We start from the raw sequence: 14,200 nt of genomic DNA, 5'->3' as shown, positions 1-14,200 counted from the left end.
ACTTAAATTCCAGGAATAGATAAGGTCACCAAGTCAGAATGTATAAAGACAGAAGCGAGGGAAGAGAAACAGGGAGAGCATAGTAATTAAAAACTAATAAAATTCTATTTCCGGCCGGGACAGAGTGATACTGGACTTGGCCTTCAGCCAAAACACTCTACATGACAAAATACATGAGGCAGCTGTTTTCAGGGATGGATCAGGCAGCACTGTGACCCTTGAGAGAACACAACGCACAAAGGTAAGCGCTAAGGTCACTCTGGTATTCTGCCTAGGACCACTTTCCGGCCCAAAACAGGAAAATGAATCCTAAAATAGAGCAGGAGTCTCATGAAGCTGAGGAGGCAGAGATCCAAGTCTTGAGCTGCTTGTTGTTGTTCAGTCACTCAGTCATGTTTGATTCTTTGCGACCCCATGGACTGTAGCACGCCAGGCTTCTGGTCCTTCACCATCTCCTGGAGTTTGCTCATACTCAATGTCCATTGAGTCAGTGTCCATTGAGTCAGTGATGCCATCCAACCATCTCATCCTCTGTCGTCCCCTTCTCCTCCTGCCTTCAGTCTTTCACATACCTGGAATTTGCAGATCAGGGTGACTGACATGAGAAAGTGGCACAGAGAAAGGTGTCCAAAAGCCATCATGTGAGCTCATCCTCTAAGTCCCTGGCCGAGAGCCAGATGCACAGATAGAACAAGACTCTGTGGTCCCTGCTGAGATGAACTTCTGTGGTCGTGCACCAGTGGTGGTGCAGTGCTGACCAGGGCAAACAAAGAAACAAAGCACAACCGGACAAAAAGATTCACCAATAATTGAGCTGCCTTTGAGAATGAATGTTGATGCCCTTAAAAGGAAGACAACATAAACAAAATGTGGTCTATATATATGTTGGGGAGGAGGAAATCCCCCACACACACCCCTCTAGAGTACTTGTGGCTGGACTAATAATAAAATTGACACGACAGATTAACAGGAGAAAGAAAAACATTTTAATTCATGAACATGGAGGAGTCATAGAAATGGGACCTAAGAGGTGACCAAAGCAGGCAGCTTTTATATTTCGCAGACAAAGAAACAATAAATTTGTGAGGAGCTGACAAGGCAAAGAAACTTGGGTTTTGAGTGACCAATCAGTGAAGAATATAGACAGAGTTGGGCACTGGGGTAATAAATAAAAGAAGTAACAAGTTTGTTTATACGAGATTCTTGGCCCCAAATTCTGTCTTTGGTGATAAGGGTGGACTTCTATCAGTACCTCCAGAGGTGGGAAGCACTCCTTTCACAGAAGAGGCTTACTTCCTGCTTTCAGGGAGACAGAGAGGAAGGCCACAGAGTCACTCTTGAATAGGCCATTTCTTAAGTAACTTTAATTGAGAATAATCAATGTGCCACTGAGGCACATTTGGGGGTAGTCTACCCTGGGCCCCAACAAACACATACAGTGAAATAATATTCAGTCTTTAAAATGAAGAAAATCCTGTCACATCCCATAACATGGATAAACCTTGAAGGCCTTAGTTTAGTTTCTGCTTCACTCTTGTCCAACTCTTTGCAACCTCAGGGACTATAGCCTGCCAGGCTCCTCTGTCCATGGAATTTTCCAGGCAAGAAAAGTGTGTTGCCATTTCCTCCTCGGGAGGATCTTCCTGACCCAGAGATGGAACCCACATCTCCTGCCTCTCCTGCATTGCAGGCAGAAAGGAAATACACTGATTGCAAAAAGACAAACACTTTGTGATTCTTTCCACTTGTATGAAGTATCCAAAACATTCAAATTCATACAAACAGAAAATAGATTGGTGGTGGCCAGGAACTGGGGAGGGGGAAAATGGGTTGTTGTTTAATGGCTTAAGAGTTTCAGTTTTGCAACACGAAAAACTTCTGGAGATTGGCTACATAACAATGTGAATATACTTGTATTAGTCTGCCTAGGCTGTCATGGCAAAATGCCATAGACTTAAACAATCGAAATTTATTTTCTCACTGTTACAGACACTGGAAATCCACAATTAACAGGCCTGAAGAACTGGGGTCTAGTGAGACCACCCACCTTGGGTTGCAGCAGCTACCTTCTCACTATGGTCTCACATGGCCTTTGCTCTGTGCAGGTATACAAAAGAGAGAGAGCAAGGGAGCTCTGTATTGTCTCTTCTGATAAGGACACTAAGCTGCTCAGATTAGGACCCCACTGTTATGAAGTCATTAACCTTAATTATTACTTCCTTACAGGCCCTTCTCCAATAGAGCCACACTGGAGGTTAAGCCTTCAGCATATGAACTTGGGGGTGGGAGGCGACACAAATATTCAGTCCATAACAATACTTAACACTACTGAACCGACAAACTTTAAAATGGTTAAGATGTTTTTAAAAAAAAAAAAAAAAAGGAAGAAGGAAAAAAGGAAGGCAACCTAAGAACCAGGGCTCCTTGAGGAAATGACTAATTCTAGGCCCAGGATGGAAAATACACAAGATGAACCTGGAGCATCTTTCAGTCTTTTAGTGCTGGAAAAGCTCCTGAAATCCAAAATGAAACAATTAAGAGCAATAAAATTAATTGGATTATATTGTAAGTATTGGATGTATTGCATTATAACCCAGGAATTAAAAAAAAAAGAATTTATGAATCCACAGCAACTTATTTTTATTTATTCTCAACAAATAAAGATTGTATACATTTAAGATATACAATGTGAAAGTTTTGATATAAGTATTCATTGTGAAATAATTACAATAAAATTAATAAAAATATCCATCACCTCCAATAGTTAACGTGTGTGTGTGTGTGTGTGTGTGTTATGTAGTGGTGGTAACACTTGAAATCTGCTCTCTTAGAAAATTTCAAGTAAACGGTCATCACTATGATATACATTAGGTCTCAAGAACTTACTCATCTTATAACTGAAAGTTTATACCCTTGATCAATATTTCCCATTTTCCTCCACCCACCAATCCCTGGTAACCTTTCTACCCTGTGTTACTATGAGTTCAACCTTTTTAGTTTCAAATAGTGAGATCATGTGAGATTGGTCTTTCTGCAGACAGTTTCACTTAGATAATATCCTCTGGGTTTATCTATGCTGTGGCAGAATGGCAGAATTCCCTTCTTTCTAAAAGTTGAATAATTTTCCTTTTTATACATACATCTCACATTTTCTTTATTCATTCATCTATCACCAGACACAAAGGCTGTTTCCATATCACAGTCATTTTGAGTAATGCTGCAAAGAACATAATAGTGCGGGTATCTCTTTGAAATAGTGATTTTTTCTTGGATACATACCCAGAAGTGGGATTGCTGCATCATATGGTGGCTCTATTTTTCATTTTTTGAGGGGCCTCAATGTTCTTTCTCATAGTGATTATACAAATTTACACTTCCATTCATTTTGATTTTTCTTTGCCCTGCAGAAACAGTTTGATTTTGTGTGTGTGTGTGTGTTAGTTGCTTAGTCGTGTCCGACTCTGCAACGCCATAAACCACAGCCCCACCAGGCCCCTCTGTCCATGGGATTCTCCAGGCAAGAACACTGGAGTGGGTTACCATTTCCTCCTCCAAAAGGAACTATAGAAAGAAAGAAAGTGAAGTCACTCAGTCATGTCCGACTCTTTGCGACCCCATGGACTGTAGCCTCCCAGGCTCACCCATCCATGGAATTTTCCAGGCAAGAGTACTGGAGTGGGTTGCCATTTCCCTCTCCAGGTAGATTTGCTATAGTCCTACATATTTATTTTGGCTTAGTTGCCTGTGCTTTTGGTGTATATTCCAAAAAACTCATTGCCAAGACCAAGGTCAAGGAGGTTTCCCCCTATGTTTCCTACTAGGGGTTCCACGGTTTCAGATCTTACTTTTAATTTTTTAATCCATTTTGAGTCATTTTTGTGCATGGTGTAAAAAAAAAAAAGGTGTGTGTGTAGGGGGGGGGCAATTTCATTCCTTTGCATGTAGAAATCCCATGGACAGAGAAGCCTGATAGGTTATAGTCCATGGGGTTGTAAAGAGTCAGACATGACTTAGCAGCTAACAACAAAAACAATCCAGTTTTCCCAATATCATTTATTTAAGAGACTATCCTTTCTCCATTGTACAGACTTGATTCCTTTGTCAGAAATTAGCTGATTAATAAACATGAAGTTGACTTCCTTCATATACATAAAGAAGGAATGATGCAGGCAAAATGAAACTTTTCCTACCATTTTTTTTTCATGGTTATTCTCAAGTTTTTGGCTCTGTTGTGTTGCTAATGCTTCTTAAGTGAACTCCTGAGGTCACCCAGAGCAATTTTTGTTAGTAGATACCTGTCTAATTGTTGTTCTTTGTGGGAAGGACAGAGGTTGGACTCTCCTTCTCTGCCATCATGCTGATGTCACTCCTCTAAATCTGTACTGATTTAAATAAATAACTGAATAAATACATAAATGGGGGAGAAGTTAAAACTTTCCTTACAGAGATTCCAAACAATATATGGAGATATTCCTGCCTCATGATGTGTAATTTATTCCTTCTCCCCTTGAGCATTGGCAAGACTTAGCGACTCACTTCTGAATAATAAGGTATGGATGTGAAATACAGTAATTTTATGTCAGAGAAACCTGGCATATACAACTGAAACCCATGAACAGGGTTAAAAGTGTGAACCATTAGAGATGTCTTGTTGATATCATGCACCTGAACATGATGCAATGAGAAAGACACCTAATCACTAAAGTATATTTCACCAAAACCCTTAACATCAGACAAACATGAAAAATAATCAAATCACTACAGTCTGAGAAGTATTCTCAGTTCAGTTCAGTTCAGTCGCTCAGTCATGTCCGACTCTTTGCAACCGCATGAATCGCAGCACACCAGGCCTCCCTGTCCATCACCAACTCCTAGAGTTTACTCAAACTCACGTCCATCGAGTCGTGATGCCATCCAGCCATCTCATCCTCTGCCGTCCCCTTCTCCTCCCGCCCCCAATCCCTCCCAGCATCAGGGTCTTTTCCAATGAGTCAGCTCTTCGCATCAGGTGGCCAAAGCACTGGAGTTTCAGCTTTAGCATCAGTCCTTCCAATGAACACCCAGGACTGATCTCCTTTAGAATGGACTGGTTGGATCTCCTTGCAGTCCAAGGAACTCTCAAGAGTCTTCCCTAACACCACAGTTCAAAAGCATCAATTCTTCAGCACTCAGCCTTCTTCACAGTCCAACTCTCACATCCATACATGACCACTGGAAAAACCATAGCCTTGACTAGATGGACCTTTGTTGGCAAAGTAATGTCTCTGCTTTTGAATATGCTATCTAGGTTGGTCATAACTTTCCTTCCGAGGAGTAGGTGTCTTTTAATTTCATGGCTGCAATCACCATCTGCAGTGATTTTTGGAGCCCAAAAAAATAAAGTCTGACACTGTTGACACTGTTTCCACTCTTTCCCCATCTATTTCCCATGAAGAGAAGTATTCTGAATATCTAATCACTACTCTTCAAATTCATCAAGGTCATAACACATAAAACACCAGAGAAAACTACAAAATAAGGAAAACTAAATGCAAATGTAAAAAACTAAATGTAAATGGGTTACATCCTGGAGTAGGAAAAAAAATAATAGTGGAAAACTGGTGAGATTCAAAGAAAACCTGGAGTTAGTTAATAATAATGTAGCAATGTTTATTTCTTGGCTTTGACAAATGTACCATGATTATTTAAATGTTGACATTGGGGGAGTGGGGTGAAGGGTATAAAGGAATGCTTTCTACTATCTTTGAAACTTTGAAGAAGTTCAGCAGAGAAGTAGAAACTATAAAATAGAACCAAGTGAATATTCTAAAACAGAAAAAAAATCCACAAATTTTTACTTTAACATTTTTTTTAAAATGAGATTAACAGCAAATTTGAGAGAACAAAAGAAAAAGTCAGTGAATGTGAAGATCTATTGCTAAGAATTATCTAATATGAAAAAAAGAGGAAGAAATGAACTTCTCTTGAGTTCCCAGAGTTTTAGTGACCTGTAGGATAATGTCAAGTAGTGTAATGTAAGTACTATATTTATAAGGTTCTAGAAATACAGGAGAAATATAATAGAGAAGCACAAGAATTTGAAGAATTAATGGTCAAATAATCCCCAAATATAGTGCAAAACTTAACAGCTATGAGAAAATGAATCCCAATGAGGATAAAAGGAATATCACACATAAAGAATAATGTGATAAAACTGCTGAAAACCAAGGATAAAGAGAAAAGGTTGCAAGCAGTCAGACTAAAATAACACATTAACAAAGGATAACAATGACATGAATGGTAGCTGAATTTTCATCAGAAACCAAAAAAGAGAAAGACAACAGAATGATATTTTTAGTAAGGTAACAGAATAACACTATTGGTTCAGCCACTACGAAAAACAGTATGGAGGTTCCTCAAAAACTTAAAAATAAAACTACCATATGATCCAGAAATTCCATTTCTGGGGACATATCCAAGGGAAATTAAGTCACATTCTCAAAGAGATACTGTGCCTCCATGTTCACTGCAGCATCATTTTTCATAGTTAAGACATGGCAATAACATGTGTCCATCAATTAATGAATGGTTAAAGAAAATGTAAGACATATATCTGTCTCACATTTATATATACATATACGTTTGTATGCATGTATGTTCAGTTCAGTTCAATTGACTAAACTGTTTCCACTGTTTCCCCATCTATTTGCCATGAAGTGATAGGACTAGATGCCATGATCTTACTTTTCTGAATGTTGAATTTAAGCCAACTTTTTCACTCTCCTCTTTCACTTTCATCAAGATGCTCTTTAGTTCTTCTTCCCTTTCTGCCATAAGGGTGGTGTCATCTGCATATCTGAGGTTATTGATATTTCTCCTGGCAATCTTGATTCCAGCTTGTGCTTCCTCCAGCCCAGCGTTTCTCATGATGTACTCTGCATAGAAGTTAAATAAACAGGCTGACAATATACAGCCTTGACGTACTCCTTTTCCTATTTGGAACCAGTCTGTTCTAACTGTTCTAACTGTTGCTTCCTGATCTGCATACAGGTTTCTTAAGAGGCAGGTTAGGTGGTCTCGTATTCCCATCTCTTTCAGAATTTTCCAGTTTATTGTGATCCACACAGTCAAAGGCTTTGGCATAGTCAATAAAACAGAAATAGATGTTTTTCTGGAACTCTCTTGCTTTTTCCATGATCCAGCAGATATTGGCAATTTGATCTCTGGTTCCTCTGCCTTTTCTAAAACCAGCTTGAACATCTGGAAGTTTACAGTTCACTTATTGCTGAAGCCTGGCTTGGAGAATTTTGAGCATTACTTTGCTAGCATGTGAGATGAGTGCAATTGTATGGTAGTCTGAGCATTCTTTGGCATTGCTTTTCTTTGGGATTGGGATGAAAACTGACCTTTTCCAGTCCTGTGGCCACTGCTGAGTTTTCCAAATGTGCTGGCATATTGAGTGCAGCACTTTCACAGCATCATCTTTTAGGATTTGAAATAACTCAACTGGAATTCCATCACCTCCACTAGCTTTGTTCATAGTGATGCTTCCTAAGGCCCACTTGACTTCACATTCCAGGATGTCTGGCTCTAGGTGAGTGATCACACCATCATGGTTATCTGGGTCATGAAGATCTTTATATCATTCAGCCATAAAACAGAAGAGAAGGAAATTCTGCTACTTGTGACAACATGGATAGACCCCGAACTCATAGAAAGAGAAAGTATAACAGTGGCTGTCAGGGACCAGGGAAGGAGAAATGGAGAGATGTTGGTCAAAAGGTACAAGCTTCCAGTTACAAGATGAATAAATTCTAGAGATTTAAAGTACAATATAGTGGCTATACCTAACAACACTGTATTGTATACTTCAAATTTGCTGAGAGTAAATCTTAAATGTTATTCCTGTCATAAAAAAATAAAGGTAAGTATGTGAGCTGACTGATTTAGAAATTAACTTTACTGTGGTAATCATTTCACAACATAAATATGTATCAAATCATCAGGTTGCACACCTTAAATTTACACAATGATATATGCCAATCATGGGCTTCCTGGATAGCTCAGCTGGTAAAAAAAATCCGCCTGTAATGCAAAAGACCCCAGTTCAATTCCTGGGTCAGGAAGGTCCCCTGGAGAAGGAATAGGCACCCCAGTATTCTTGGGCTTCCCTAGTGGCTCAGACAGCAAAGGATCTGCTTGCAATGTGGGAGACCTGGGTTCAGTCCCTGAGTTGGGAAGATCCCCTGGAGAAGGGAATGGCTATCCACTCCAGTATTCTTGCCTGGAGAATCCCCATGGACAGAGGGCTACAGTCCATGGAGTCAAAAAGAGCCAGACACAACTGAGCAACTATCCACAGCACAGAGTAATTAAGGTGACTTTTTGTACATCTAAAAAAAAAATGCACACATTTCTAAATAATACATGGGTCAAATTTTGAAAATATTAATTATTATAAAAACACAATAGGAAAATTTGTAGAACACAGCTAAAACAGAGGCTTAGAGGGAATTCTAAAGCTATAAGTGAATACAGAAGCAGAAAGACTTTAAATAATCAAGTTTAAGAAAATAGAAAAAGAAGGGCAAATTAAAACCAAAGTAAGCAGAAGAAAGGTCAGAATTTTAAAATCTGAAATCAAGCAGCAATAGAAACCAAGCAATAGAAATTTTAAAAACCAATCAATAGAAAAATTAACAAAACCAAAATTTGGTTCTTTGATAAGATTATTGACTGATAAACTTTTTTTCCTTAATATATATATTTTATTGAAGTATAGTTGACTTATAATGCTTCAGGTGCAGAGCAAGGTGATTCAATTAAACATATACACATATATGATTTTTAAGATTACTTTCCACTACAGCTTATTACAAGAGATTGACTATAGTTCCCTGTACTATACAGTAAACCTTTGTTGCTTCTTGCATATATTTTTTTAATTAGACATCTACCATTCTATTCATACTAAGTCAAGTAAGTGGAATCAAAATATCATAAATTTTTTAGTTAGGCAAAAATTCATAAATTTTCTAAAATATATCTTATACATACTATTTATATATATGTATACAAAAGCTTTTCTACTATGCTTCATAAAGTCTTGAGAAAGAACATAAAAAAAAATAGATGGAGAAACTGGAAAACATAAACTAAAATGGGATTACTGAATATGAAATAAAAAAAGTGAAACAAGCTAGATAAAAATAAAGATCATCATATAGTCCTGTTGTTTTTAAACATGGCTGCTCGTTAGAAACATATCTGGAGTTTTGGAGGGAAAAAGCTGTAATACCTGGGCATTTGTATTTTTCAAAAAAATTCCAAGATAATTCTGATATACATCTGGATTTTTAAAAGTGATTACAGATTTTTCTATTAAATAGTAGTTTGGTGATATAGAATTCTATTATATTTCTGTATCTTGAAATAAAAGGAAGATTTACACTAGCTTACTTCAAGACTTATAAAATTAGAAGAATCAAGACAGCGTATTTTTGGCATAATAATAAACAAGAAGATCAATGGAACAGAATTAAGTCTAGCAATAGAACCACATTTATACAGTCAACTGATTTTCAACAAATGTACAAAGCAACTTAAGGAGAAAGAAAAGTCAACAAATGTTACTGGAAGACCTATATATCAACATGGGAAAAAAACTGACCTTGACTCAATTATACAAAAAAAAAATTAATTTAAAATTGGCTTAAATTGAAGAAAGTAGGGAAAACCACTAGACCATTCAGGTATGACCTAAATCAAATCCCTTATGATTATACAGTGGAAGGGACAGATTCAAAGGAAGAGATCTGATAGACACGGAGGTTCATGATATTGTACAGAAGGCACTGATCAAGATCATCCCCAAGAAAAAGAAATGCAAAAAGGCAAAGTGGTTTTCTGACAAGGCCTTACAAATAGCTGAGAAAAGAAGAGAAACTAAAGCCAAAGGAGAAAAAGAAAGATATACCCATTTGAATGCAGACTTCCAAAGAATAGCAAGGAGAGATAAGAAAGCCTCCACCAGTGATCAATGCAAAGAAATAGAGGGAAACAATAGAATGGGAAAGACCAAAGATCTCTTCAAGAAAATTAGAGATACCAAGGGAACATTTCATGCAAAGATGGGCTCAATAAAGGACAGAAATGGTAGGCACCTAACAGAAGCAGAAGATATTAAGAAGAGGTGGCAAGAATACACAGAAGAACTATACAAAAAATATCTTCATGACCCAGATAACCATGATGGTGTGATCACTCACCTAGAGCCAGACACCCTGGAATGTGAAGTCAAGTGGGCCTTAGGAAGCATCATTATAAACAAAACTAGTGGAGGTGATGGAATTCCAGTTATTTCAAATCCTAAAAGATGATGCTGTGAAAGTGCTGCACTCAATATGCCAGCAAATTTGGAAAACTCAGCAGTGGCCACAGGATTGGAAAAGGTCAGTTTTCATCCCAATCCCAAAGAAAGGCAATGCCAAAGAATGCTCAGACTACCATACAATTGCACTCATCTCACATGCTAGCAAAGTAATGCTCAAAATTCTCCAAGCCAGGCTTCAGCAATAAGTGAACTGTAAACTTCCAGATGTTCAAGCTGGTTTTAGAAAAGGCAGAGGAACCAGAGATCAAATTGCCAATATCTGCTGGATCATGGAAAAAGCAAGAGAGTTCCAGAAAAACATCTATTTCTGTTTTATTGACTATGCCAAAGCCTTTGACTGTGTGGATCACAATAAACTGGAAAATTCTGAAAGAGATGAGAATACCAGACCACCTGATCTGCCTCTTGATAAACCTATATGCAGGTCAGGAAGCAACAGTTAGAACTGGACATGGAACAACAGACTGGTTCCAAATAGGAAAAGGAGTACATCAAGGCTGTATATTGTCAGCCTGTTTATTTAACTTCTATGCAGAGTACATCATGAGAAACGCTGGGCTGTAAGAAGCACAAGCCGGAATCAAGATTGCCGGGAGAAATATCAATAACCTCAGATATGCAGATGACACCACTCTTATGGCAAAAAGTGAAGAGGAACTAAAAAGCCTCTTGATGAAAGTTAAAGAGGAGCGTGAAAAAGTTGGCTTAAAGTTCAACATTCAGAAAACAAAGATCATGGCATCTGGTCCCATCACTGCATGGGAAATAGATGGGGAAACGGTGGAAACAGCGTCAGACTTTATTTTTGGGGGCTCCAAAATCACTGCAGATGGTGACTGCAGCCATGAAATTAAAAGACGCTTACTGCTTGGAAGGAAAGTTATGACCTGCTACTGCTGCTGCTGCTGCTAAGTCGATTCAGTCGTGTCTGACTCTGTGCGACCCCAGAGACAGCAGCCCACCAGGCTCCCCCGTCCCTGGTATTCTCCAGGCAAGAACACTGGAGTGGGTTGCCATTTCCTTCTCCAGTGCATGAAAGTAAAGAGTGAAAGTGAAGTTGCTCAGTCATGTCCGACTCCTAGCGACCCCATGGACTGCAGCCCACCAGGCTCCTCCATCCATGGGATTTTCCAGGCAAGAGTGCTGGAGTGGGGTACCATTGCCTTCTCCGAGTTATGACCTAGATAGCATATTAAAAAGCAGAGGTATTACTTTGAGAACACAGGTCTGTCTAGTCAAGGCTATGGTTTTTCCAGTGGTCATGTATGGATGTGAGAGTTGGACTGTGAAGAAAGCTTAGCGCTGAAGAATTGATGCTTTTCAACTGTGGTGCTGGAGAAGACTCTTGCAAGTCCATTGAACTGCAAGCAGATCCAGCCAGTCCATCCTAAAGGAGACCAGTCCTGGGTGTTCATTGGAAGGACTGATGCTCAGGCTGAAACTCCAATACTTTGGCCACCTCATGTGAAGAGCTGACTCATTGGAAAAGACCCTGATGCTGGGAGAGATTGCGGGCAAGAGGAGAAGGGGACGACAGAGGATGAGTTGGCTGGATGGCATCACCAACTCGATGCACATGAGTTTGGGTGAACTCCAGGAGTTGGTGATGGACAGGGAGGCCTGGCATGGTGTAATTCATGGGGTCACAAAGAGTCGGACACGACTGAGCAACTGAACTGAAGTGCTACTAGAGCCATCTTACAGAAAAAAACAAATGAACCTTTCGGCCAACCCAATATATAATTCAATTTTATATGAAATTCTGGAATAGACAAAATTAATCCATGGTAAAAATTTCAGAGCCTCTAGGGCTAGGAGAAATGACTGGAAAGGGGCATGAAGAAATTATCTTGGGTGATGAAATTTTTCTAAATCTGGATTAGAGGGTGTTATAGTTTTTCTAGTAGTCATGTATGGATATGAGAGTTGGACTGTGAAGAAAGCTGAGCGCCGAAGAATTGATGCTTTTGGACTGTGGTGTTGGAGAAGACTCTTGAGAGTCCCTTGGACTGCAAGGAGATCCAACCAGTCCATTCTGAAGGAGATCAGTCCTGGGTGTTCTTTGGAAGGACTGATGCTAAAGCTGGAACTTCAATACTTTGGCCACCTCATGTGAAGAGTTGACTCATTGGAAAAGACTCTGATGCTGGGAGGGATAGGGGGCAGGACAAGAAGGGGATGACAGAGGATGAGATGGCTGGATGGCATCACCGACTCGATGGATGTGAGTTTGAGTAAACTCCGGGAGTTGGTGACGGACAGGGAGGCCTGGCGTGCTGCAATTCATGGGATCTCAAAGAGTCAGACACAACTGAGCAACTGAATTGAACTGATAGTTGTGATGCACTTACCAAGATTCACTGAATTATATACTTAACAGTTGTGAATTTCATGATTTATACATTTTACTGCAACAACAAAAAATAAAGCTTTAAACAAATATTGAACTCTAATTAGTAGACTTTCTTTACCAGCTATAAAACTACTTCCTGTATTTTTCTCATGTATGAGCAAACATATAAATATACTGAATATAATTGGTGATGATGTCTCACCTTTGGCAAGATATATAGATTTCCTGTCTGCTGAGAAAGGCAAAAGCAATGATCACAAGTAACAATAAACATGCACTGTAATCAGATCTCAGTTTCTCAATACCCTTCTACACTAAAAGGAACCAGGCCCCCTTTGAGATATGACTGATACTAGGGTAAGAAAAGTTCAAGACCCACATGGAACATCTATGTACCCAAAAGTAAAAAAACTGCTCAAAAAATTACAGGGACCAGTCAAAAGGACAAAGAAGCCATCATAAAGAGGCTCCCACTGACAGTTCACCTAGTGACCCAAGCCCTCTGGCAATTTTTCTGTCATATCATCAGTCACCTGCAAATTCCTGTGGCAGGAACCACACTCTTTTTTCAAAGGTCTGAATCTCTCCCATGTGGTTGGCAAGGTAGCACTTACCTTAGGTTTCTAAGTCGCTTTCTTGTTAACTCAATTTCAGCCCTCAAGGCTGTAGCTATATTTTGTAGTTCCGACTTCTGCACAACTATTACAGTCCTCTCTTACCCCTTTTAGTAATTATTTTTTACTAAGAAACAATTCTTTACACAAAATTTTTCCTTAAAAATCCCTTATGTGGTGTCTGTCTTCTGATGGGATCCTGAGTGTGACACAATATTTCTCTCTTAGTCCTATCAAGCAATGCATACCTAAATCATGAGGCAACATCAGACCAAACCAAAATGAGAGACATTCTACAAAATAAATGGCCTGTACTTTTCAAAATGTCAAGGTCAAATATGATAAAGAAAAATGACAACTAATTGCAATGTGTCACTCTGACTTGGTTTCCATGGTTGGGAAAGGGAAAAAAGTGCTATAGATCCTAATTTTGATAATTATACTGTACTAATATAAGAATGTCTTTATTCTTAGGAAATACACACTGATGTACTTAGCAGTAATACTTAGTGGTAAAGGGGAACCTACCCTCATATTGTTCAAAATAAACGTGTATGCCTGTGTGTGTAGGGAGGATGGAAAAGCACGAAAGAGACTAACAAAGCAAATGGGGCAACATGTAAACACTTGGTGAATCTGGTAGTCTATGCAAGAGTTCTTTGTACTATTCTTGCATCTCTTCTAAAAATTTTAAGTTATATTAAAATTGAAAATTATATATTTAGTTCTTGAAATATGTTAAATATGATCATTTTTAAAAGGATAGCACCAATAAAAGTTCAAGATCGAAATCTGGTTCAAGAGGGCAAATTAAATACATGATGTATAATGGGACTAAGAAGCTACCAAACAAATTTTGAA

This window comes from Bos mutus, chromosome 5, assembly GCF_027580195.1.
Source record: "Bos mutus isolate GX-2022 chromosome 5, NWIPB_WYAK_1.1, whole genome shotgun sequence".
Lineage (NCBI taxonomy): Eukaryota > Metazoa > Chordata > Mammalia > Artiodactyla > Bovidae > Bos > Bos mutus.
The sequence above is the reverse complement of the archived record's forward strand: the minus strand, read 5'-3'. Positions refer to the sequence as shown.